Source organism: Chrysemys picta, chromosome 9 (genome assembly GCF_011386835.1).
Source record: "Chrysemys picta bellii isolate R12L10 chromosome 9, ASM1138683v2, whole genome shotgun sequence".
NCBI lineage: Eukaryota > Metazoa > Chordata > Testudines > Emydidae > Chrysemys > Chrysemys picta.
The window spans coordinates 64893123-64914926 of NC_088799.1; the positions used below are offsets into that span (position 1 = coordinate 64893123).

A 21804-nucleotide genomic window follows, 5' to 3' on the forward strand; every position below is an offset into this window, starting at 1 on the left:
ACGGGGAGAAAACCCTCACCCCCATCTTAACAGTACCCACAATGCACCTGACCAGTTGTGTGTGTTGGCCGTCCCAATGAGATGAACCCACATGAACTTGCAGAACTGCTACTGCGTCAGGCAGGGGAAGACTCCCATTAATAAAGCCATCCTGCCTGTCATCAACCAAAGGCTGGGACATTTCAACCCCTTAGGTACCTTTGAACAAAAGGCCCTGTCGAAGTTCTGCGTGCACAGCCAAACCATGCGAAAGGAGCACCAGGCTGAGCTCGATACACACCCAGTGAAAATCACACGTCCCCACCGTAAGGAAGTCCCTGCTGAACCCTGCTCTGGGCTGCTCATGAGCGAACCCTCTTTACCAGGATTGGGCCCTGCTGCATGTGCAGCTTCTTAGTCAGTTTCCCTGTGAGTGGTGCTGTCGGGGAAAGCACTGGTGCTGAGGAGCCCTGGGCTTACAGAGTCCTATCAGAACACGCAGACCTGCTAGCCCCATCTGACACAGCTGGAAGTAATTCTGTTCAACCAAGCCCTGTGCTAGACAGATTGGGAGACACTCTGCCACCTGTCCATTTAGGGGCAGGTTCCAATACTAAGAGGTCCTTCACTTAAAGAAAAAATTCCCCTCTTAGATCTATGTGCCATGGTGGGGTTGTCAGCAGGGATACCGAATCTGGGGCCCTCACAATCTAAAAGCATCGGCTTCTCCTGCTTGAGCTAAAGGACTATTAGTTAGCAGGAGACAATCGCAGACTCTTACCCCTCTTTATATGGGCCAATCACTAAGCAGGCACAAAGACCCACACTATTAATATGGTTTACATTTGCATGCTAAGTTTTACCTCCAGCATTCTGCTGTCTCATGGCTGCAGATCTCCCACCAATGCCAACTTCACCTGGTTTCCTCCAAAACCCAAACATCAGCTCCAGGCTGGCTAGAAACTCAGTCTCCGAGCCCTTGGATAGGTCTTCAAATCTCAGCAAAGCTGACCCAAGTTTCCTTATGGAAATCCCAGAGCACTAGTCAATACCAGCTATCAAAGTCTGAGAGGAGAATTTTGCCCTCTAAGTTCAGTTCGAAGGAGAACTCTCCTTTTTATTTCCCTTGACAGTTTTCTTCCTAAGTTTCAGCAGATGTTTAGGGAGATGGGGCTGGCTGATCTAATAGGACTTTTTCATCTCTCACACCTATGATTCTATGATATTGCAACCTTTTTTTCTTGTAGCCTTAACCAGAGCCCTGAAGTTAAGACTCTCATATCAAAAGCTATGTGCCATGCAGGGTTTTTTTGTTTTGTTTTTTAAAATAACACTTCTGGGAAGAAACCTGCAAAAGATGGAAAACATTCTCCATCTGCATCTGAATGTGTAAAAAAACCCATCACTCCTCAATGATATACCACATCAGTGACACATCCACCATGAATAATTCATGCCCATTTATTATGATGTTTTTATTATCCTTCTAAAACTCTCCAGTGATAGGTGCCTTTATTTGCATAGACTCCAATTTGGATCCCCGGCTTTTGTTCCTACTCCAGCACTAGCGTTATGGAATTAATCAGTTTCCCCTCTGTGGATGTTATAACCACTCCACTACCCTCCCCTGGAGGGAGAGGAGAATTCATTCTCTGTGTTTTCTTTCAATCCTGGGCTTCTTCCATCCTTGCTCGATTAATGAACTTGCCAAAACCTTAACAAGAAACAGAAGTGGAACCATTACACACACTGCCTAGATTATGCTGCTGGAAGGAAACTAAATTAAAAAAAAAGTTCTTGTGCCCAGTACTTAGATCTTAGATCTAATTAAACAGCTTCCCATCTCCTGTGTATATTGGCCCCTCACTTTGAAATCATTGCAGTTCTTACATTCTCTGTGAGCCCTGACTAGTGTAACAATCTTTGCCAGGGTAACAGTTAAAGGAAGCCTCTAGCTTTGTTTATGGAAATCTGCTGACCTTGTTTCCAGTAGCAATGTCTCTGGATCCTCTGTAGCACATTCTGCAGTACTGTTAAGTCAGGAATCCCATTAATCTGTCTGACACTGCTTAGCCCACCAAACTGTCTAGCGTGGATATAAAGCAGAAGTGGCCAGAAAGAGAATCCAGAGGGAAAGTGTGAGGAAGAGAGTGTTAGCATCCGACTGGCCTATTGAATGGTTCCAGCTTCTGCATTCACAAATACTCCTTACCAAGAGATGAATCAGGCACTCTGCCTACCAGTGTTCTAGACGCTGATTCTCCAACGATGCCCTGGACAGTACATTCCAAACTAAAACTGCATCAGCCATTTAAAAAAATCCACTCACCTATCATCTTCATCTTATTATAGTAATAATGATTTCAGCACAGGGCATTTACCTTAGGATTAATGACTGGCTACATCTGTGACTCACCAGATCATCCCAGGCTGTCATTAATTCCCAAACAACTGAAATCCAAAAAGTAATTGAAAGAGAAGCTATAACGAAAGCAAACATGGCAAATCAGATAAACCAAGCAAGCCAGATGGTGCCACTGGACAAATATGCAAAATGCCAGTCCAATCAGGCCTTCTGTTGTGGAAAGGCCTGAACGGACAGTAATTCTTAGAGAGATGCTCTGGCTCAGGGGTAGGCAACCTATGGCACGTGTGCCAAAGGCGGCATGCAAGCTGATTTTCAATGGCACTCACACTGCCTGGGTCCTGGCCACCAGTCTGGGGGGCTCTGCATTTTAATTTAATTTTAAATGAAGCTTCTTAAACACTTTAAAAACCTTATTTACTTTACATACAACAATAGTTTACTTATATATTATAGACTTATAGAAAGAGACCTTCTAAAGACATTAAAATGTATGACTGGCACGCGAAACCTTAAATCAGAGTGAATAAATGAAGACTCGGCACAGCACTTCTGAAAGTTTGCCGAGCCCTGCTCTAGCTCAATCAGAAGTTATGGGTTTGATGCCAGAATTACTGGGTGAGGCTGTCTGACCTGTGTTAAGCAGGAGGTCAGACTAGATGATCAAAATATACTTCTGGCCTTAAAGTATATAAATCTATGAGGACAGTGAGGTAGTTGCATAAATTTGAAATCATTTGTGATTATCTAGTGTGACCTCCTGCAGAACAAAAGGCCAGAGAATTTCACCCAACTTCTGCAGATGTATCAAGCTCATATCTTGTGGTTGACTGACAGTGTATTTTTTAGAAAAGCTTCCAATTTAACAACGCCAAGTGATGGAAAATCCACCACATGCCTCGGTAAGTTGTTCCAATGGTTAATTATCCTCACTGTTAAAAACTGGTGCCTTACCTCTAGCCTGAACTTCCTACTCTCCGCTTCCGGCCATTAGATCTTGTTATGCCTTTGTCCACTAGATTGAAGAGCCATCTGAAATCTTTCCCTCAAGTCGCCTCTTAACCGTCTCTTAAATAAACTAAATAGATTAAATGTCATTTTTTAAACCATCCTTTGGTAATAACTCCCTGGAAACTTGAAGCCACAGTGAGTTTCATTTCCTACAGCCTGGGGCCTTCAGCCTTGGTGAGTTTCATTTCCTACACCCCTGGGGCTCTCAGCCTTGAGGATCACGCAGCTGGGTCCTGGGAGGAAAAGGCTTACCAAACTCGTCAGAAGAATTTAAGTTCTTATTTAAATGTCTAGCTAACTAGCCCTTCTGGTTGCAAATGTAAATCTGGATGTAAATAGTTCTAGTAATTAGTTTTAGTGATTAAAGAGCATTTGGAGATTGAAAACTCCATGAATTGTACAATCAGAATGTATAATTTAAAGTTTCTGACAGTCTTTTCAAAATATGAAATGATAACATTTATAGGCATTGAATGAGTCTATTTTGCCCAATGAACTTAAATAAGTTAATACGTTATTTTATTATTTATTAAGCATGGACAATGTGCAGATTCTTATGTAACAGGGCATTTGCTGGCATGGGGTGGTTCACAGAACAGATGGAAACCCAGAGGATTCTGGAATATGGTTTCACTGGAGGAAAAAAAAAAAAATCAGGTGGATTGTAGGTGAAAAAAAAAAAAAAAGATTGAGTACCTTTGCTTCATCTTATAACTGAGTTTGTTTATTGTAGGGTCTCATGTATGGAGCAGCTGAGATTCATATATTGCAAGGGCAATAGCTTTAAAGTACAGCCCAATGGACAAGTGCTGTAGATTATGGTGGATTGTCTGACATCAGGACTAACCCAATGGTCCAAAGCTCTCAAGTGACTGCAGCTGCTTTAAGAGAGAGAGAGAGAAAAGAGAAAAGGAGAGAAAAGAAAAATAATCCTGCATGGAAATGTTTCCTACTTTCCACTCCAAAGCCCTAGTCCTACAATCAGATCCATGTTGGCAGACCTTTATGCCCAGGCCAAGTGGCACTGATGTCACTGGGACTCAGCCTAGGCACAGATAACCGTGGGCCAGATTGAAGGACTGGGGCTTAAACATTTCAAACTCCTGGTCCCCCAAAGGGTAGATTCTATGATGCACCTCCTGAAAAGCAGAACACAAATGGTAAAGCCCACTTGGGAAGAGGCAAAGGACTCTGGGGGCTGCTCTAATTTACGACATAGCATAATCCCAACTATACATACAAAAATGATGGGGTCCAAATTAGCAGTCACCACTCAAGAGAGAGATCTTGGAGTCAGGGTGGATAGTTCTCAGAAAACAGCAGCTTAATGCAGCACCAGTCAAAAAAGCTAACAGAATGTTAGGAACCAGTAGGAAAGGGATAGATAATAAGACAGAAAATATCATAATGCCACTATATAAATCCATGGTACGCCCACACCTTGAATACTGCACGCAGAGCTGTTTGCCCCATCTCTAAAAAGATATATTAGAATTGGAAAAGGTACAGAGAATGGCAACACAAATGATTAAGGGTCTGGAACAGCTTCCATATGAGGAGAGAGAAGACTGGGACTGTTCAGCTTGGAAAAGAGATGACTAAGGGGGGATACGAGAGACGTCTATAAAGTCATGAATGGTTTGAAGGAAGTATTATTCACTCCTTCACATAACACAAGAACCAGGGGTCACGCAATGAAATTAATAGGCAGCATGTTTAAAACAAAAATAAGGAAGTACAGTGCTTCTTCACCCAACACACAGTCAACCTGTGGTACCCGTTGCCAGGAGATGCTGTGAAAGTCAGAAGTATAACAGGGTTCAAAAAAGAATTAGATAAGTTCATGGAGGATAGGTCCATCAATGGCTATTGGCCAAAATGGTCAGGGGCACAACCCCATGTTCTGAGTGGCTCTAGGCCTCTGACTGCCAGAAGCTGGGACAGATCACTTGATAATTGCCTTGTTCTGTTCATTGCCTCTCAAGCATCTGATACCGGCTATGGTTGAAAGACAGGCTACTGGTCTAGATAGACCATGGCTCTGACCCAGCATGGTTGCTCTTATAGCTGCCTACAGGCTACACCAGACTCCCAAATCTCCATAGCACTGAGCATTAGGGAGGCCTGGGCGGGAGGCTACTTTCTGATCCCCTACTCTGCTGCAGCAGATGCAGCCAGAGCATTGATCTAAATCAACTCTAGTGACTCTGCTGTCAAGAGAGCTGGGATTCCCATAACTTCAGTGCATTCCAAACCATTTGTCTCCAGCCCCGGCGGTTCATGAGACATTATCACTTTCACAACCTGATGTCTCAAGACGCTGGGTTAGAGCATTTTTGGAGGCGTTACAAATTAACCTGATATTTCTGTCTCTCCAAGCCCTCCATTCAGGAGTGTGGCTTTCCAGGCAGCGTGCTAGGAAAGCAGCAATACATCACTCCATTCAAACTTGAACACGAACAATAATTGTGAAGTAACTTTTCTGGAGTGCAGTGAAAACAAAATGCATGATTGCTTGCAACGGCGGAAAGGGCAGGTTGGCTCTGATTTAGGAAGCCCTGCATAACTCAGTCACGGCTTCTTCGCTGCTCGGGAGTAGAGCACAGAAAGCCTGACATGTTCCTGGGGACGTGTCCCTGGGTTCTGTTCCCAGCTCAGTAACTGCTTCCTGTCTGACATTGTCTCAATCACCCCCTGACTCAGTGTCCCTATCAGTAAAATGCGGATATTTACCTACCTCCCTAGGTTGTTATGAGGTTAATTCATTCATGCTTTAAAGGGGCTTTCAGAGCCTTATATGGAAAGCGCTATAAGGGGAAAGGATTAATATCCTTTAGAAAATATATTTTTTTAAATCCAAGAATAACTAGGCAGATTTTGTGTACAAAAAAGGGTGAAATTTAGAGTGTGTGAGGGGGAGAGAACAACCAAGAAAGAACAAAGGTAAAGTCTCCCTGGCTGGGCATAGTGTGCGCATCTCCTCTGTGATATGCTGCATCTGAATAGAACACAAAATGGCAGCTGCCTCCATTAGCCAGCAGGGTTCTTGGGATTTAAAAGTGTAATTCATAGAAAACAAAAATATAGCTACAGCAGCATTGGACTCAGGGATGCCAGGCATCCTGAATTATGCAGGACAGTCCTGCTTATTAGTAATTCTTAATATGTACTTATTAAACAAGGTACTGTGGCCTAGTGGATTGAGTACTGGACTGAGACTCGGATTCTTTGTCCACTCATCTGCTGGGTGGCCTTCAGTAAGTAACTTCACTGCTCTGTGCCTCAGTTTCCCCATCTGTAAAACTGAGCTAATGATACTGATTTCCTGTGCAGTGTGCTTTGAGATCTACAGGTGGAAAGTGCTATACAAGAGCTAAACATTGTTATTATGACAGGGATCCCCATAGATCCTGAGAGTTTAGAAGATGAAACGGAGCAGGTGGTCAAAGTAATGCTTGGAGTCAACAGGGCTGCTCTTGGCCCACCTTCATTTAAAAGGGCTGTGCTCGGGGAAGGACCCAGTTTTAAGGTGGAGAAAAGTTTGCAACACACGTCACTGAAATAGGCTGATAAACCAGCTTAGCTTCCACACCAGCTCCCATGCAGGACCTACAATATAAATGCTCCCCTGAAACCCATTAATCCTCCAGTCTGGCTTCCTGCCCAGCTATTATCAGACATTCAGCATTTGTCTTGCTGTCACGGCCTAGCTTACATCCCATGTGCATCCTGGCCGCAACCAATCAATCCCTTAGCTAATTGCATTGTTTCACTTCAGTGGATTTTTTTTCCCTTCGTCTATTTTTAAATGTTTATGCAGGGGGGTCCTCAGGAGGCTGGATCTGATTTCCAAACAGGCCCAGCCCCAGGCAGCAGCAGGCTGGCACCGGTCATGGGCTGTGCAGTGCCTCACAAAATGTCCCCAACAATTCAATTAGAGAATTCCCATCAACTCCAAAGTACAGTGAGTGCCAGCCACCTCTCGACTGAGGAAAGGTCATGGGGAAGGGTTACAGCATTTTAAGAACCCCATTTAGCAGCACACAACTGCCAGCCTTCGCTTGTCCTGCCCTGTCCTCACTGAGCTATTTTAACTACTGTCACACTCTCGCTTTCATTTCAGCACTTTCCTGGGCATGTGGCCCTGGCTCTGCCAGAACTGTAGGTCATGCACACACACACACACGGAGGGAAAGCACCTCGCTTCCAGGAAGATGTTGTCCAACTAGAGGGAAATTCAGAGAAGGGCAACAGGAAAAATTAAGGGTCTGGAGAGAACTGTATACAATGGGAAACAGGATCATTGTATCATAAGAACATAACAGCCATACTGGGTCAGACCAGAGGTCCATCTAGCCCAGTATCCTGTCTTCCAACAGTGCCCCATACCAGGTGCCCCAGAGGGAATGACCAGACCAGGTAATCATCAAGTGATCCATCCCCTGGCCCCCATTCCCAGCTTCTGGCAAACAGAGGCTAGGGACACCATCCCTGCCCATCCTGCTAATAGCCATTGATGGACCTATCCTCCATCAATTTATAGTTTTTTGTTTAACCCTGTCTTAGTCCCCTCCAGGTCTTTTCCATCTTTAACTTCTATGATTTTAGTGAGCTATTATGACCAGCTGATAATGCTGGAGAAAGATAGTTCCTCCAGCACACAGAGGGGGAGATCCATGGGATAAATCTATCTTGTACTGGGATAGCATCACCTGCACTCTGACCACTAAACTGTCTTCTGCTGGGACTACTTCAACAACCCCTGGGCAGCTTGGGAAAAAAGAAAATAAAAAGATGAAAGCAACCTGCCTGGTAGTATTTCCTTCTTTCTCCACAAATTGACATGGGTATGAGGCAAGGGATAAGCACTATTCAGTGACAGAGTTTACAGCCCCGTATCTCACCCTCATGACCAGAAATGGGTGTTCTATCCCCGTGGGAAGGTCTCCTTTCCTTGGGGCTATACAGTACTTGTTACTAGCCCTGGTAGGTAGGTAGACAACAGTTCTACTAAATAGCCACATTGTTACATCTAGAAAAGCAATTTTAATGTGTCAATTTATTGTTATCGAGATTATTTTGGCATTGTAGTTGAGCAGGCCAAAGAGCAAAGACAAGAGAGAAGACTGAACTGAACTGGTCATGGGATAGATCTGGCTACTTCACCCTAGGAAAAGTCCTGTTGCATTTCATGGGGCTGCAACCAATAGGGTTCCACAGAAATAACTAGAAACCTATAGAATTAAGTAAGTACCAACCTGGGGACAGGAGGTCTTACAGCAGATGTTCTTTAACCTAGTAGACAAAAGCAGAACAAAATCCAATGGCTGGAAATTGAAGCTAGACAAATTCAAACTAGAAATAAGGCACCGATGTTTAACAATGAGGGTTATCAACCACTGGATGTAGTGGATTCTCCACAACTGGAGGACATTAAATCCAGGCTGGACAGCTGACTAAAAAGACATGCTATAGCTCAAACTGAAGTTATAGGGCTTGATGTAGAAATTACAGGGTGAGTATCTATGACAGGAGTTGGCAATCTTTCAGAAGTGCTGTGCCAAGTCTTCATTTATTCACTCGAATTTAAGGTTTCACATGCCAGTAATACATTTTAACGTTTTTAGAAGGTCTCTTTCTATAAGTCTATAATATAGAACTAAACTATTGTTATATGTAAAGTAAATAAGGTTTTTAAAATGTTTAAGAAGCTTTATTTAAAATTAAATTAAAATGCAGAGCCCCCCAGACTGGTGGCCAGGACCGCGGCAGTGCGAGTGCCACTGAAAATCGGCATGCATGCCATAGGTTGCCTACCCCTGGTCTATGGCCTATGTGATATCGGAGGTCAGTCTAGAGGACTACAGTGGCCTTATAATTTATTGGGGTGGGGGGAGAGAAGAAGAGAGAGAGAATATCTTTGGAAAGAGAATGAACCCTTTCTATAGGCTTATAGTTCAAGTCTCATCGCTCTGCTCCTGCAGCATCACCAACTGTTTTTGCAAATGTCCAGAAATCTCTGTGCAGTGGAGGAATTTCTTGCATAGCTTGTGATAGAGAGCTGCAGTTGCCCCACCTGAAGATGGTGAATCCATGAGCTATGCTGACCAGGTCTTCATCCAAGAGGAATCTATGGAACCTTCTTACTAGCTGGAAATGGAGGAAGGTGACAGAGACCTGAACTGGCAATCCCCTTTGGTGTATGTTCTATGCCACCATATGCACCTGCAGATAGTAACTAGATGTCTGTTTTTCCCATTTCCACCCCCAGCCTCTGCTGCTAGAGACACAGCTGATGTCTGGAATTCCTGGGTGAGTGATTCCTGGAGAGTGGATTTTTCAGAGACAATTGTCTGTCACTGGCCTGAAGCTTGGGATCTGTTTCTCTAGGCCACATCTGACAGCATGTGGCTCTGTCTCGCCTGACCTCTGTCTTAGGCAAGAGAACACAATGTGTGGACAGTCCTTTCTACTAATTATAAATAACGCCGCTGGTGAATGACAAGCAGAGAGGGTCCTGAATCAAAATCCTGGGATTTGAATACCAGTGAGGCAGGGGGAGGAAGGGGCTTTGAAATTGGGATCCAGACTTTGTAGCTTGTAGGCCCATCTCCATATCAGAGGTCTGGATGAGATAGGGCTACCATATGTCCGGATTTCCCCGGACATGTCCGGCTTTTCGGTCTATAAATAGCCGTCCGGGGGGGATTTTTAAAAATCTAAAAATGTCTGGGATTTCCCCCTCGTCGGCTATTTATAGACAGAAAAGCGACGGCCAAGCGCCGCTGGGCACCCAAAGCCCCTTCCCGGCTCCCCCCATCCCCTGCAGCCTTACCACACTGTCCGGCCCCGCAGCTGTCTTCCCCCTCCTCCACTCCCCTGAACGCTCCGCCCACCTGCTCCTCCCCCTCCCCTGCTTCCCACAAATCAGATCTTTGCGGGAAGTCTGAAAAGAAGCAGGGGCAGGTGGGAGGCAGCAGCAGGTAAGCTGGGGTGGGGGGCACGAGGAGGAGAGCTCCGGGGAGGCGCAGCCCTGGCCGAGCACCTCCGGCCCGGCCCCAAGCCCCGCAACCCCGGCCGGAGCACAGTCCGATTCCTGGGCTCTTTAAAGCCGACCCTGGTCAGGGGACGGGGTGGGGGGGTTGGATGGGTCTGTGGTTCTAGGGGGGCTGTCAGGGGGCAGGGGTGTGGAGAGGGGTTGGGACAGTCAGGGACAGGGAGCGGGGGGTTAGATAGGTCGAGGTTCTGGAGGGGCTGTCAGGGGGCAGGGAGCAGTTGGATAGGGCATGGGAGTCCCCGGGGGTCTGTCTGGGGGTGTGAATATCGGGTGGGGGTGTGGATAAGAGTCGGGGCAGTCAGGGGACAGGTAGGGTCATAGGGGGTTCTCAGGAGGGAGCAGTCAGGGGACAAGAAGCAGGGCGGCTTAGATAGGGGGTGGGATCCTAGGGGGCAGTTAGTGGCAGGGGTCCCAGGAGGGGGCAGTCAGACTCAGGGGACAAGGATCGGGGGGGGGGTTCTGAGGGGGGCAATCGGGGTGGGAAGTGGGAGGGAGTGGATGGGGGCGGGGCAGGGCTCCTCCCCCCCCAGTGTCCTCTTTTTTGCTTGTGGAAATATGGTAACCCTAGGTTGAGAGCTTTTTAAAACCCCTCACTATATGCGACCCACCATCTTTATATCATTCACCACCATGTCTGAAGAGAATGAATATGATCATTAAAGGGCACAATCCTCAGCTGGCGTAAATCAGCATAGTACAATTCAAATCAGAGCTATGCAGAGCTACATGAGCTGAGGATCAAGCTCATTAAGCCAGCTTCAGCATTGGTGCATCCTGGTTCCCTCTTATCTTGTCTGGGGCACACAACTGCTTAGTCTCCCAAGGGCTATAATCTAGTTCAATCTAACCCAGATGATTAGGCTCAACAAGGGGTAAGTGGGCAGACTTAATGGCACAAGTTCAGACTGGCCTTAGCATCATCAAGTTGAACTCCCATCTGTGGATAGACACTGCAACTCCCACTAATTTCAATAATGGTTACTCAAAGGCAGATTTGAGCCTAGAGGACACAGCTGCTGTTTGCATTTCTCACATGGTTTTTCCTTACCCTTAAGATTTCTTTTCTTCTCCCCAGGTTCAGCAGGGCCTTGTGGCTTGCAGCACCTGTTGTCAGGAGCATGATTCTCTTGGCTGTCTGTGCTTTTTGTCTCATCAACTTTGAGCAATTCAAGCAAACATTAAGCTTATGACAGGATAAAGTGGATTAGGAATCTGATCATTTTGGCCAAAGCTGCTTTGGGGATTGTTTTCTTAATATCATGAGAGAGACAGATAGTTCATTGAAAATATATTATTTCTAATCATTCATGATCTTTTTTGGACACCCACAAAAAAAAAAAAAAGACAATATCTGTTTGTATGTTACATCCCCTTTCCCCACCCTTTGTCTTTCATGCCTGTTCAGATTATAAAAATCTTCAAGGTAATGGCTGACTTTTATTAGGAGGTTTGTACAGCACCTAGCACAATCGATGCCCAGTCCTGATCATGGTCCATGACTGCTGCTGGAACATAAGAATAATGAAGTTTGTGATTTGACCAGAAAACCCTGACTCAAGGCATAGATTTTACTACATAGTTGTGTAAAACTGCAAAAAAGGTTGGGAAAATACTCAAGCATTTAATGAATTGTGGGAACAGAATGAACCTTTGCAGCAGCATCCAGGGCTGGCTCTCGTGGGGATCCCTTTCAAAGAGACATTTCTGCATATCCTTTTGCCTTATGCAATTTGATGCATCGTGCTGCAGTGGCAATCAGAAGAGAGTCCCGACGGTGCATGGCTGGACTTTAGAAGCCTCACAGTGTGTCATCAATGAAGAGCTGGTTTCTCTGCTGCAGAGTGACAGAGTTTGGGGGAAAACACACCAAACCCCTGGTTCCAGATTATTCCTTTCATTGTGTTCTCTGAGGGTTACCTCTGCTCTGGCCCCTGTACACTACTGTGCTGGCACACAGATGTCACGAGGGGCCACAGGAGAAGTCAAGGGGACCTGTGCCAGCCTCTTTGCAAGTCCCAGTATAGGGAGGTGAGGGGGACTATCAGGCACACACAACCTCCATGATCGTGTGTGCTGCAGAGATTCTGGGCACCTCAAAGTTGCAGGGCTGCTGCCGGTAGCCAAGGCAGAATCTGCCACAATTCAAGGTACAGCTAGAGTGAGTGTGTTTGCAGCTCAAGTGGACATAGCTCGATTAAAGAGTCTGGGTAACTTGAGTCTCAAAACAGTTGCTTGGGCCAGCACAGGTCTCCACATCCAACCCAGCCCACATCTACTAGGTGTAGGCTGGTGAGTGAAACATCACCAGGACAGTGCCTGAAACCACTTAAACCCATTCCACTAGAAAACAGAAACATTCTGCTTTACTTTACGGTACTTTGAGGGGCAGACATGACTCTGTACCATTTGGCGCCTTCTATTGCCATAGCCTAAACAGGCCCTTGGCAGCTTTGCTTCTATTAAATGTTCTTAAACTTTTACAATCCAGAAATGCTGCCACACTGCCTTGCATTTAAAAAAAATCCTTAGCAACTGCCAATTTCTCTACTGTTCTGGAGGGAGTTAGTGCTCTTTTTTAGCAAGTTGGAGTAATTCTGTATTCTGTCCCAGATCACCTCCCACGTCAAAGGGAGATGGCTCCAGATCAGCCTCTTTGATACTAAACCAGAATCTATATTCACAAACTAGGTGTTCTTGTAGCAGAATTAAGGCTGATCAAAGCCAATCTGAGGGAATTTACATTTCTAGGCATCCATTGATTCAATAATCCATCTGGCTTTAGAATGAAGAGGTGCTGCTATGTTTTGCTCTCTGAAGTGGGATGGGGCACTGTGTACGGAGCTGAGGGGGGTACTGATATTCGTAGTCTTAGTCCACTATTCAGATCAAATACATCTATTCCTTCTAATGAGTGAGCATGTTAATGTAAGCAGAGTCAGGATGAGCTCTACCCTGACATCTGGTGGTGAATTATGGTGAGTGTGGAAAAGAACTCCAGGGGCTGATCTTGTTTGCCTAGGGCACACCCACCTGCCTGGCATGAAACAACATCAACTGAAAGTGGTTACTTTGGCTGGTGTGGGATCCCCAGTTTCTCTGTTATTGGGGCAGGAAGAATAAAGTTTTGTTACCCTGATTCTGTGAATCAAGGCCAGTGGAACTGTTGTATGACAGAAGGACTGAGTGAGTCCTCCACCATTACCTAAGTAGCACTTGCTTGACAAGGGGCATGGGTTACAAAACCCAGGGAATGGAGAGAGGATGGGGACAGGTATTTGTACCTGATGGTATGGGTTCCCTCTGAAGGCTTGAAACACTAATTACACCACCTTCTCTCTCCACGGTTGAATGTCAGAGCTAACTTTGATTCCATTAGAAGTCTAGTTATAGGCTGCTGAGCTGAATTCACTTTGGGTCAATAGTGCACCAGCACTGGAGCTCCCCTACTCTGAGCTGAAATCACAAGAGTTAAAGTTATAAAGTGCTGTGTTAACTAGTGGGGGAGCCTGAAGCTATATTGCTAAGCAGCTGGCGGAGCAATTTGTGGGGACAACTGGAGGAGCAGCGAGCGGCATGGAGCCTTGCGGGGACAGTTGGAGCAGCCCAAGGAACAGTGAGCGGAGCTGTTTGCGGGGACAGCTGGAGCGGCTCACAGGTCGGGGAGCAGAACGGAGCAGCTTGTAGAGCAGAGCGGTTCGTGGGATGGCAGGAAGTGAACTGGCTTGTGGTGAAGGCTGCGGCGGAAGCCCACGGAGAGACGGCCGGCCTTGGATCATGTAAGGTGCCCCTTAACACCCTGCGTGCCCCCCTTTTACTCTGGGGCTGCACTGACCAGGGACAGGGACAGAGACTTTGGGGGGTTGTTGGACTTCTGGGACTTTGGGTGGTTGCTGGACCTAAGAGACTCTGGGTGATTTTTGGGTTGCTGGATTCAAGACCCAAAGGGAAAGGACACAGCCCAATTTGCTGGGGTGGGTTTTTTGTCATGGTTTGTGTTATGAATCCTGTTTGTGGTGTTTTTCCACTTTAATGCTGATGTCATTTACCTCATGTTATTAAACATTTTCTGCTACACTCAGACTCAGTGCTTGCGAGAGGGGAAGTATTGCCTCTTAGAGGCACCCAGGGGATGGTATGTAATTGTCCCAGGTCACTGGGTGGGGGCTTGAGCCGGTTTTGCATTGCATTATTGAAACAGAACCCCTAGATACAGAACCTGGCCCTTGTTGCTGCCAACTTAGATGGGCAGAAGGGTTACATTAAGAAATGTGTTTTTTTTTTAAATCCTCTCCTCCCCTTTCCAGCCACACAACCCCCCTTCTGCTGCTGCTTCCAAGAAATAGAGGGCGGTATCAATGTTGCCCCACATTGAACATTTACACAGCACTCAAAATTCAGGCTGAGCTTTGCAAATGTGAGATAAGACCCATCCTCTGCCCAGAAGATTCTAACTCAGGTGCAGGAGGCATTATAGCCCATTCAGGAGAAGGATGGGAAGGAACTGTACCTAATGAGGAAGGAGGAATGGCATGGAAAGGTGGGTATTGAGGAGACAGTGTGTGCAGCTGGCCCATAGGACACAACCAAAGATGGAAATGTGTTTGTGGGGATTTTAATCAGATCTAGTGCAGCCTTTGATACCATTGACCCAGAGGCACTGATGGCTCACTGGGGAGGTCTGCTCAGTGGGTATAGTGGCTGTGCAGCAATGCTGCTCCATCCTCTGAGACCACCACCTGAAATGCACTACAAAGACACACACACACACACACACACACGTGAACAGCACATTTGCCCACCCACATCCAAGGGCAGGCCTATGGTCTGCTGGATAGAGATGAATGGACCAACTCAGGGATGGTTGGAAGTGATGGGGATTGCCTTAGAAGACCCTTGTATTTGGAAGCAGAAGGAAAGGGGTATAAAATCAGTGAGAGGTTGATAACAGTTGTGTTTTCCTCCTCACCCCATCCCTATCACTTAACTCCCTATATACCCAGTGCTTTCTGCCTCGGATGACTTGTCACCCACTTCCCCCGGGGTCATCACATCTCCTCATTCCCCAGCACCCACTCCAACTTCAGAGTGGGAAACATGGAGCTGCCAGGCAGCCCATCTTCCCCAGGAGCAACGCCAATGGTGCTGTCCTCTAAACGCCTCTTCCGAAGCAAGGAGAAATGTAATTGCTCAGTGCGATGACTGAGTGCCAGGAGAGGAGACCTCATCTCGCTAATAAGATGGGATTCGTTCCTGCCTGAGGGAGGAGTAAAGGGGACAGATTAATGCGGAGTCACAGAATTTATTAAAAAACACATAATATTCCTAATGAGGAAAATGAATTGCTTATGGACACACAAGGTTTCAGAGGAGAGCGTGATTCTCTCAGAGTATTAATCCAGGGTGTCTTTTGTCCCCTCTGTCCTCACACACACTACTGCCCTGCTCAGCTCAACCACACCCTACTGGGTATGTGGGAATTGTATGTGCAATTGTCAGTGTCAAAAAGACAGGAAGAGGAGTGAGCCACTCGATTCGTTTTCTCTCTAGCCCAGCATTTGCAGAGGGAAATCTAAATGAAACTCTGGCAGTGCCTCTCTAGATGTAGCAGAAAGTGGCCAACATTAGATGCAGCCATGCTCTGTGAAAGCAATACTGAAAACAAACAAGAGCCCACAGGAGGGGGTCAGATGTTCAGCTGGTGCAAGTCAGCATAGCTCCATTGGCTGCACTGCTTTACACCCACAGAGGATCTGGTCTTTAACTTGGACAATGAACTACTTCTTGCCTAGCTTTATCATTTTAGGAAAACTAGAAATTCCAAAAAGAAATCAGAATGTCACCACCCAACACCACCCTCTCTTCAGCATGATGGGACTCAGAGCCCCAGTCACACAAAGAGCTTTTGCTATCAGTCCCAGCAGCCTCTGCTGACAGGTAAAGGTCAGCAAGGAGCAGCTCCCCATCTCTGCCAAAAATTCCCCTTGGTGGAGCCACACTCTCCAATAGCTCCCCCTTTGCCTCCACTAGGGTGGGGGAGGTCTCCCACCCCTGGTTCAACAACTGCCTCTGGCATGAAGTCATCAGGGTAGCAGATATAGGGAACGCCTCACTTACTTCACATATTTCCCTTCTCTGCATCTGGCCCAACATCCTTTAGGACACCCACTCTGTAGATTGATGTGACTTTAGAGCTTTGTTGTCCCTGGGACTACAAACATAGCATGTGCCATAACCAGATACCAAGCTGGTCTCTGGATGAAGAGGACATGATGAGAGCAGAGACTCATTTGCACTGCACACTTCAACTGCATTAGCTAGGGACTTCCCAAGAACATTAAGAACCCCTCCAACCACACATTGAGATGTCGGAGATCATAACCGAGATACAGACAGGCACGATCTCAGACCATATGCTGACCAGAACATGGACTATTTCATATGAACCTTCCGTTACCTCCAGACAGGCAAACCACTCCCATGTACAGTGCTTAGGATACCTTGCTGCAGGAGGAAAGGTTTGCCAAGGAAACCTTGAAGACAAGGAATTAGAACTCCAACATTAGCCCCCCTTCTCCTGAGCAACTGGCTGTGATTTGGAAGACAAATCCGAGTTGTTTGGTTTTTAGCATTTACACAAAGTTATTAACTGTGCAGCCCTATCTATGGTGCTTAGCTGACCTCCTCTCATGGGGTTCTCTACTTACCTCTTTGTGGTGGTGTCTGGGGAATAGCTTCACCTGCTCTGACACCCTCTTCCATCCATCATTCACGCTGAGTCCCCTCTCACACTCCAGGATTTGCAGTGCTCTCTTGGACTCAGGATGCTCCCTCTGCGTGGCTTGGGCCTCCAGTCAAGTCACTAGAGTTTCCCTTTTGGGGTATCATAATCTCACTTTACTGGCTGACCAGGTATCATTCCCAGCGGTCCTCCAATCCAAGCCTATGCCACTTCCCCAGTGGTTGGTACTCGCCCAGTACTCCAGGTTGTGGCCCCGGGACCCTATAATCAGCAGCCAAGCTCTGCTCAGTCCCAAAACTTGCTGCTATTTCCCTGGGCTGCTTCCTACTTAGTCTCTCCAGCTTCCTTCCCCAGCACCCTTCTAGGTGCTCCCTTCCCTCAGGGTCAGGTTTCCTCTCTAAGCTAAGAGAGGCTGCAGGTTTCCACACCACAGCCTGGCTATCCTCTCTTCCTGGCCTGACACCAGCCCTGTCTGCTCCTGCCCAGCTGGGCTCCACCCTCAATCAGGGATTCTTTATCAAGCCTAATTCTCCTTCAGGTGTGGCTTGCCAGGTTAACTGCCCCTTCTGTGCCTGATTAACCCTTTCCAGGCTTGTGTGGAGGGTGTACACGCCCCACACACTCGCCTATTACCATACCATCAGATCACCTCATAGTTATGAATTTATCCTCACCACATCCCTGTGAGGCAAAGCAGGGCCATTAACCTCATTGGACAGATGGGGAACGGAGGCACAGAAAGGCTAAGGCCTAGAGCCTCAGAGCTATTTAGGTGCCTAACTTCCATGGAAATCTGAAAGTAAGTGAGTTGCCCAAGGCCACACAGGAAGCCTGTGGCAGAACAGGAACTTGGACCCAGGTCTCCCAAGTCCCAGGCTAGTGCCCCAGAACATCCTCTCTCTGACCCCTGGGATTCTCAATCACCAAGAGCCACCAGTTCTGCAAGGCTTTGGTCTCATGCTTCCACTCCACTCTTTTGTAGCTAGGACACTTGAGATTTTACCCACTGGATTCTAGCACACACCATGGATTGCTCTGTTGGGATCTGAGCCAGTAAAGCATTTAAATACCTGCTCCGCTTGAAGTATGATGAACTCAGCACCCACAGATGTATTCTGGGTTGGGGAAGGGTTCCTCCAAATTAGGAGGAAGATAAATTACCACAGCCACACTGACAGAAGACTGCCTGAAAAACCCTGGTTGTGAGAGGAGGAAGTAGGGCTCACATTTAGGGTTCCTTAAGAAACTGCTTTAGTCTTTGTATTCTCTCAAGACCAGCTAAACTGGGATTGCCACTCCAGGCACTCTGATCTCGTACCAGAGTAAACTGCCGTGACCATCAGAGAAATCCATTCCACAGTCCAGGGGGGAGAGAAATCTCTTGCCTTAATCTGACCACCAACTAAAACAGCTACTTCTTTCAATCACCTGATGCAGGAGAAATAAGTGATTATGTTGTATTACCCTCTGATTGGGCTACCTGAAGTATTAATTTGATGCTTTCACTGATTAATGAACTAGCCAACATCAGTAGCTCAACTGATCTACTGATCCCATCTGCACTGTGACCTTGATTTGATTGTTCTGTTTAATTCCTAGTTAGCTTAGTGATGTTTATACTAGTTTTGAACTTAGTGGCATGCTTGTTTCATGTTAATATCCACTTGCTTATTCTTTTCACTAAAACCCATAAACAGTACAGTCATGGGGTGTGCCACTCACCGCTAGGCTGGTGCCACCTCCTGGTGGTTCTGGTGATTAGCTCACCACTCCCCACAGTTGCAAGCCATCCCTCCACCTCTGTCTGCAGTCCCTCTCTCACTCCAGGAGCTGCTTTGGCCTCCTCCCAACTCAGCCCTCTAGTTAGGTCGGGGGGTAGGAAAGTCTCTGCTCACAAACAGGCTCAGGCAGTCTTCTTACTCACTGCCCTGCCGATGCCACTTCCCCAGTGCCTGGTTGGGGAACCCATGCCCATTCTCTGCTTGGGTTCTGGCTCAAGGACCCTGTAGTCAGTAGTCAAGGCCTGTTCTGCTCCATACCTTGCTTCACCGCTCCCTCCTCTCACAGGAGAACTGCAGCCTACACCTCTGCAGCCTCCAAACATCCTTCCCAGGGAGTAACTGCAGCCTTTCCCAGCAGCCCCTTCTGATGCCACCTTCCTGGCTTATACAGGTCCCACCTGTTCCTGTGCAGGTGAGCTTCTAATTAAGGCTTCTCTCACAGTTTTAATTCCCCCCAGCTTGCTGCCCAATAGGCTAATTGGCCCCTCTGGCCTGCCATAACCGTTTCAGGGCAAGCGTAGGGAGGAAACAGGTACTCGGAACTGGTTTATTCTTTCAAAATGCAACATGGGTCCAAATCACAAGGACTAACGTAAATGAACCAAGTTGCCCGTGAGCCACTCAGCCCTCTCCCTAAATCAAACCCTTTATCCTTCACAACATACCACACCCAGCACCCAATTCTGGTTGGCACATCTGGGCACTACAGTACACAACAAGGGACACAAAGTGGCAGATGTACCACTGCCCATCCAGTAAAGGTCAGCGGTACACAAACCGATGCTCAGCTAGGACACTGCAAGAGCTCCAAGGCTAGACAGATACAGGTAGGGAATGAATGAGCAGAGTGGAAGAGGGTGGGAGTGGAATACTGCACAAAAAACCCAGACTGCACCGACACTGCTGCCCCTGGTCTCCTGTCTGGTCTGATGACCCAGTTTTGCCACACCCTGTAGCCTACTTCCCTTCTGCACTACACAATTTGACAGGGCAGCTCAACTCTCCCAAGGCCTGACACTGCATTTCCCTTTAACACTGAGCAGAAGTGCTGGGAGTTTGAAGTTTGCAACCTTTCTGCTGATGTCCCACCCAACCACTCCCTGCACTGGGAGACTGGATCATTCTGACACCAAGCCCTTAGAGTGTCTGGGGACACAATTCCTGCTCAAGTCCTTACATCCAGCCAGGGTGACTGACATTCTGGGTGACACAGACCTCCCTATGCAAGGGCAATTCCCAAGGAGTACCTGTCCCTCTGAAACTGCCACCTGCCTTTGCAGCCCAAATGAAAGGTGAGATTTGAGCTCTCCAACTGGGCCACTAAGTAGCTCAGATTCCCTTCTGGGTGTTTAATCACTGTCCAATTGTAGGCCACTTCCCCAGTGGCCTATGGAGGGAACCTAGGCCCTACCCACTACTTCAAGTCCCAGCCCAAAGACCCTAAAAATAGCAGCCACATGCCCCCATGTCCCTTTAATGAAACTTTCAGTTCCCTGAGCCACTTCCCCATGGCACCAACCTTCAACAAAGCTTCACTCTTACCTCGGGACTCTTTTATGTTCAGGCCCAGCAACCAGCCAGGAGTTCTTCCTTGCTCCCCGAGTCCAGACTAGCACTGAGCTGTCCATGGGGCTGCACTTCCCTTTAGTCTGCCAGCAGTACTATCACCACTCCTTTAGCTCCAGCAAGTAATAACCTGTCTCTGGTGCTGCAGCTACTTTTTATATAGACCTCCTGGGCCCTGATTGGCTGTTCCCTGCAGCCTCTCTGATTGGCTAGCCCTTCGCAGTCTCTCTAGGCTGCATTGGAGGACTTCGCTCCACTACTCCTTTCCTGGGATGGGTGTGGCAGGACCCTGGGACTAGTCCACCCCCACAATCCCCCCAGCAGAGGGGGACCTCTGGGACCAGCGCCGGTGCAAGGAAGTTTCACGCCCTAGGCAGAACTTCCACCCTGTGCCCCCTCCACAGCCCTGTGGCAGCTCCCCGCTCCCCCTCCACCCTGAGGCGTCCCCACCTGCCCTGAAGCGTCCCCCCCGGCAGCTCCCCCCCCTGGCCTGAGGCACACACACACACCCCCGCGGCAGCTCCCCATCCCCCGGCCCGGGGATCCGTGTGGCAGCTCTGACCCAGGGGAACCCCTGGGCTGCTGGTGGCGCGCGGACCCGGGGGTTCCCCTGGGCTGCCGGCGGCGCGCTGACCCAGGGGAACCCCTGGGCTGCCTGCCGGCGGCTCAGACTCTCTCTCCCTCCCAGCGCAGCGGCCGCTGGAACACTTTAAAAAAATAGGGGCACTGCTTTTTGGTGCCCCCCAAATCTTGGCGCCCTAGGCAACCACCTAGTCCACCTAAATGGTAGCACAGGCCCTGTCTGGGACTAGTCCACCCCATCACAATCCCCCAACTCCCCACCCCACCATGCTGTTCTGACTCCCCTGTGCCACGCTCCTTCACAGAGTTAACTAATCCCTCTCCATGGGGTTCACACTTCAGCATCCTCACCATCCTGGCAGCTCAGAACCTCGTGGATCACTTGCCACCTCACACCACCACAGAGCCTAGGAAGGCATCCTTCAAGGTAAAAGGGCTGACAGTGAGAGAATGGTGAGGGGCAGGGGCCAGAGACATCATGCCAGGCCCTCCCCAAAGCAGGAGTGATGGATCTCAGCAGTTCATGCTGTTCCCCTGTGACATGGAGGGTTGGAAGAACCCCTGAGGACGGTTCTGATCCACCAGGTGGATGAAGCGAGACTCCCACCCCGGGAACAGAATCCTGGGAGATTGGCAAAAATGCACTTCCTGCAGAGCTCCATGCGCTGTGCCACTGGGGCATGCCTGGCACTGGGAAATTGCCAATTTTGGTTAGATGTATTCC

At 47.9% G+C, this 21804-nt stretch overlaps 1 long non-coding RNA gene across 2 annotated transcripts; it reads right to left on the reverse strand.

Moving 5' to 3' along the window:
- Positions 1 to 1220: 1220 nt before the first annotated feature.
- Positions 1221 to 20979, reverse strand: LOC135973394 (uncharacterized). 2 transcript variants are annotated; one of them, XR_010590217.1, is made up of 3 exons: positions 20475 to 20979; positions 17117 to 17282; positions 1221 to 1693 (listed from the first exon to the last, which is right to left on the reverse strand). It is a non-coding gene; the product is annotated as an uncharacterized LOC135973394 (long non-coding RNA). The 2 variants fall into 2 exon arrangements; XR_010590216.1 differs by lacking the exon at positions 1221 to 1693 and adding an exon at positions 10996 to 15666 and having other exon boundaries at positions 20475 to 20946.
- Between the last annotated feature and the right edge of the window lie 825 nt (positions 20980 to 21804).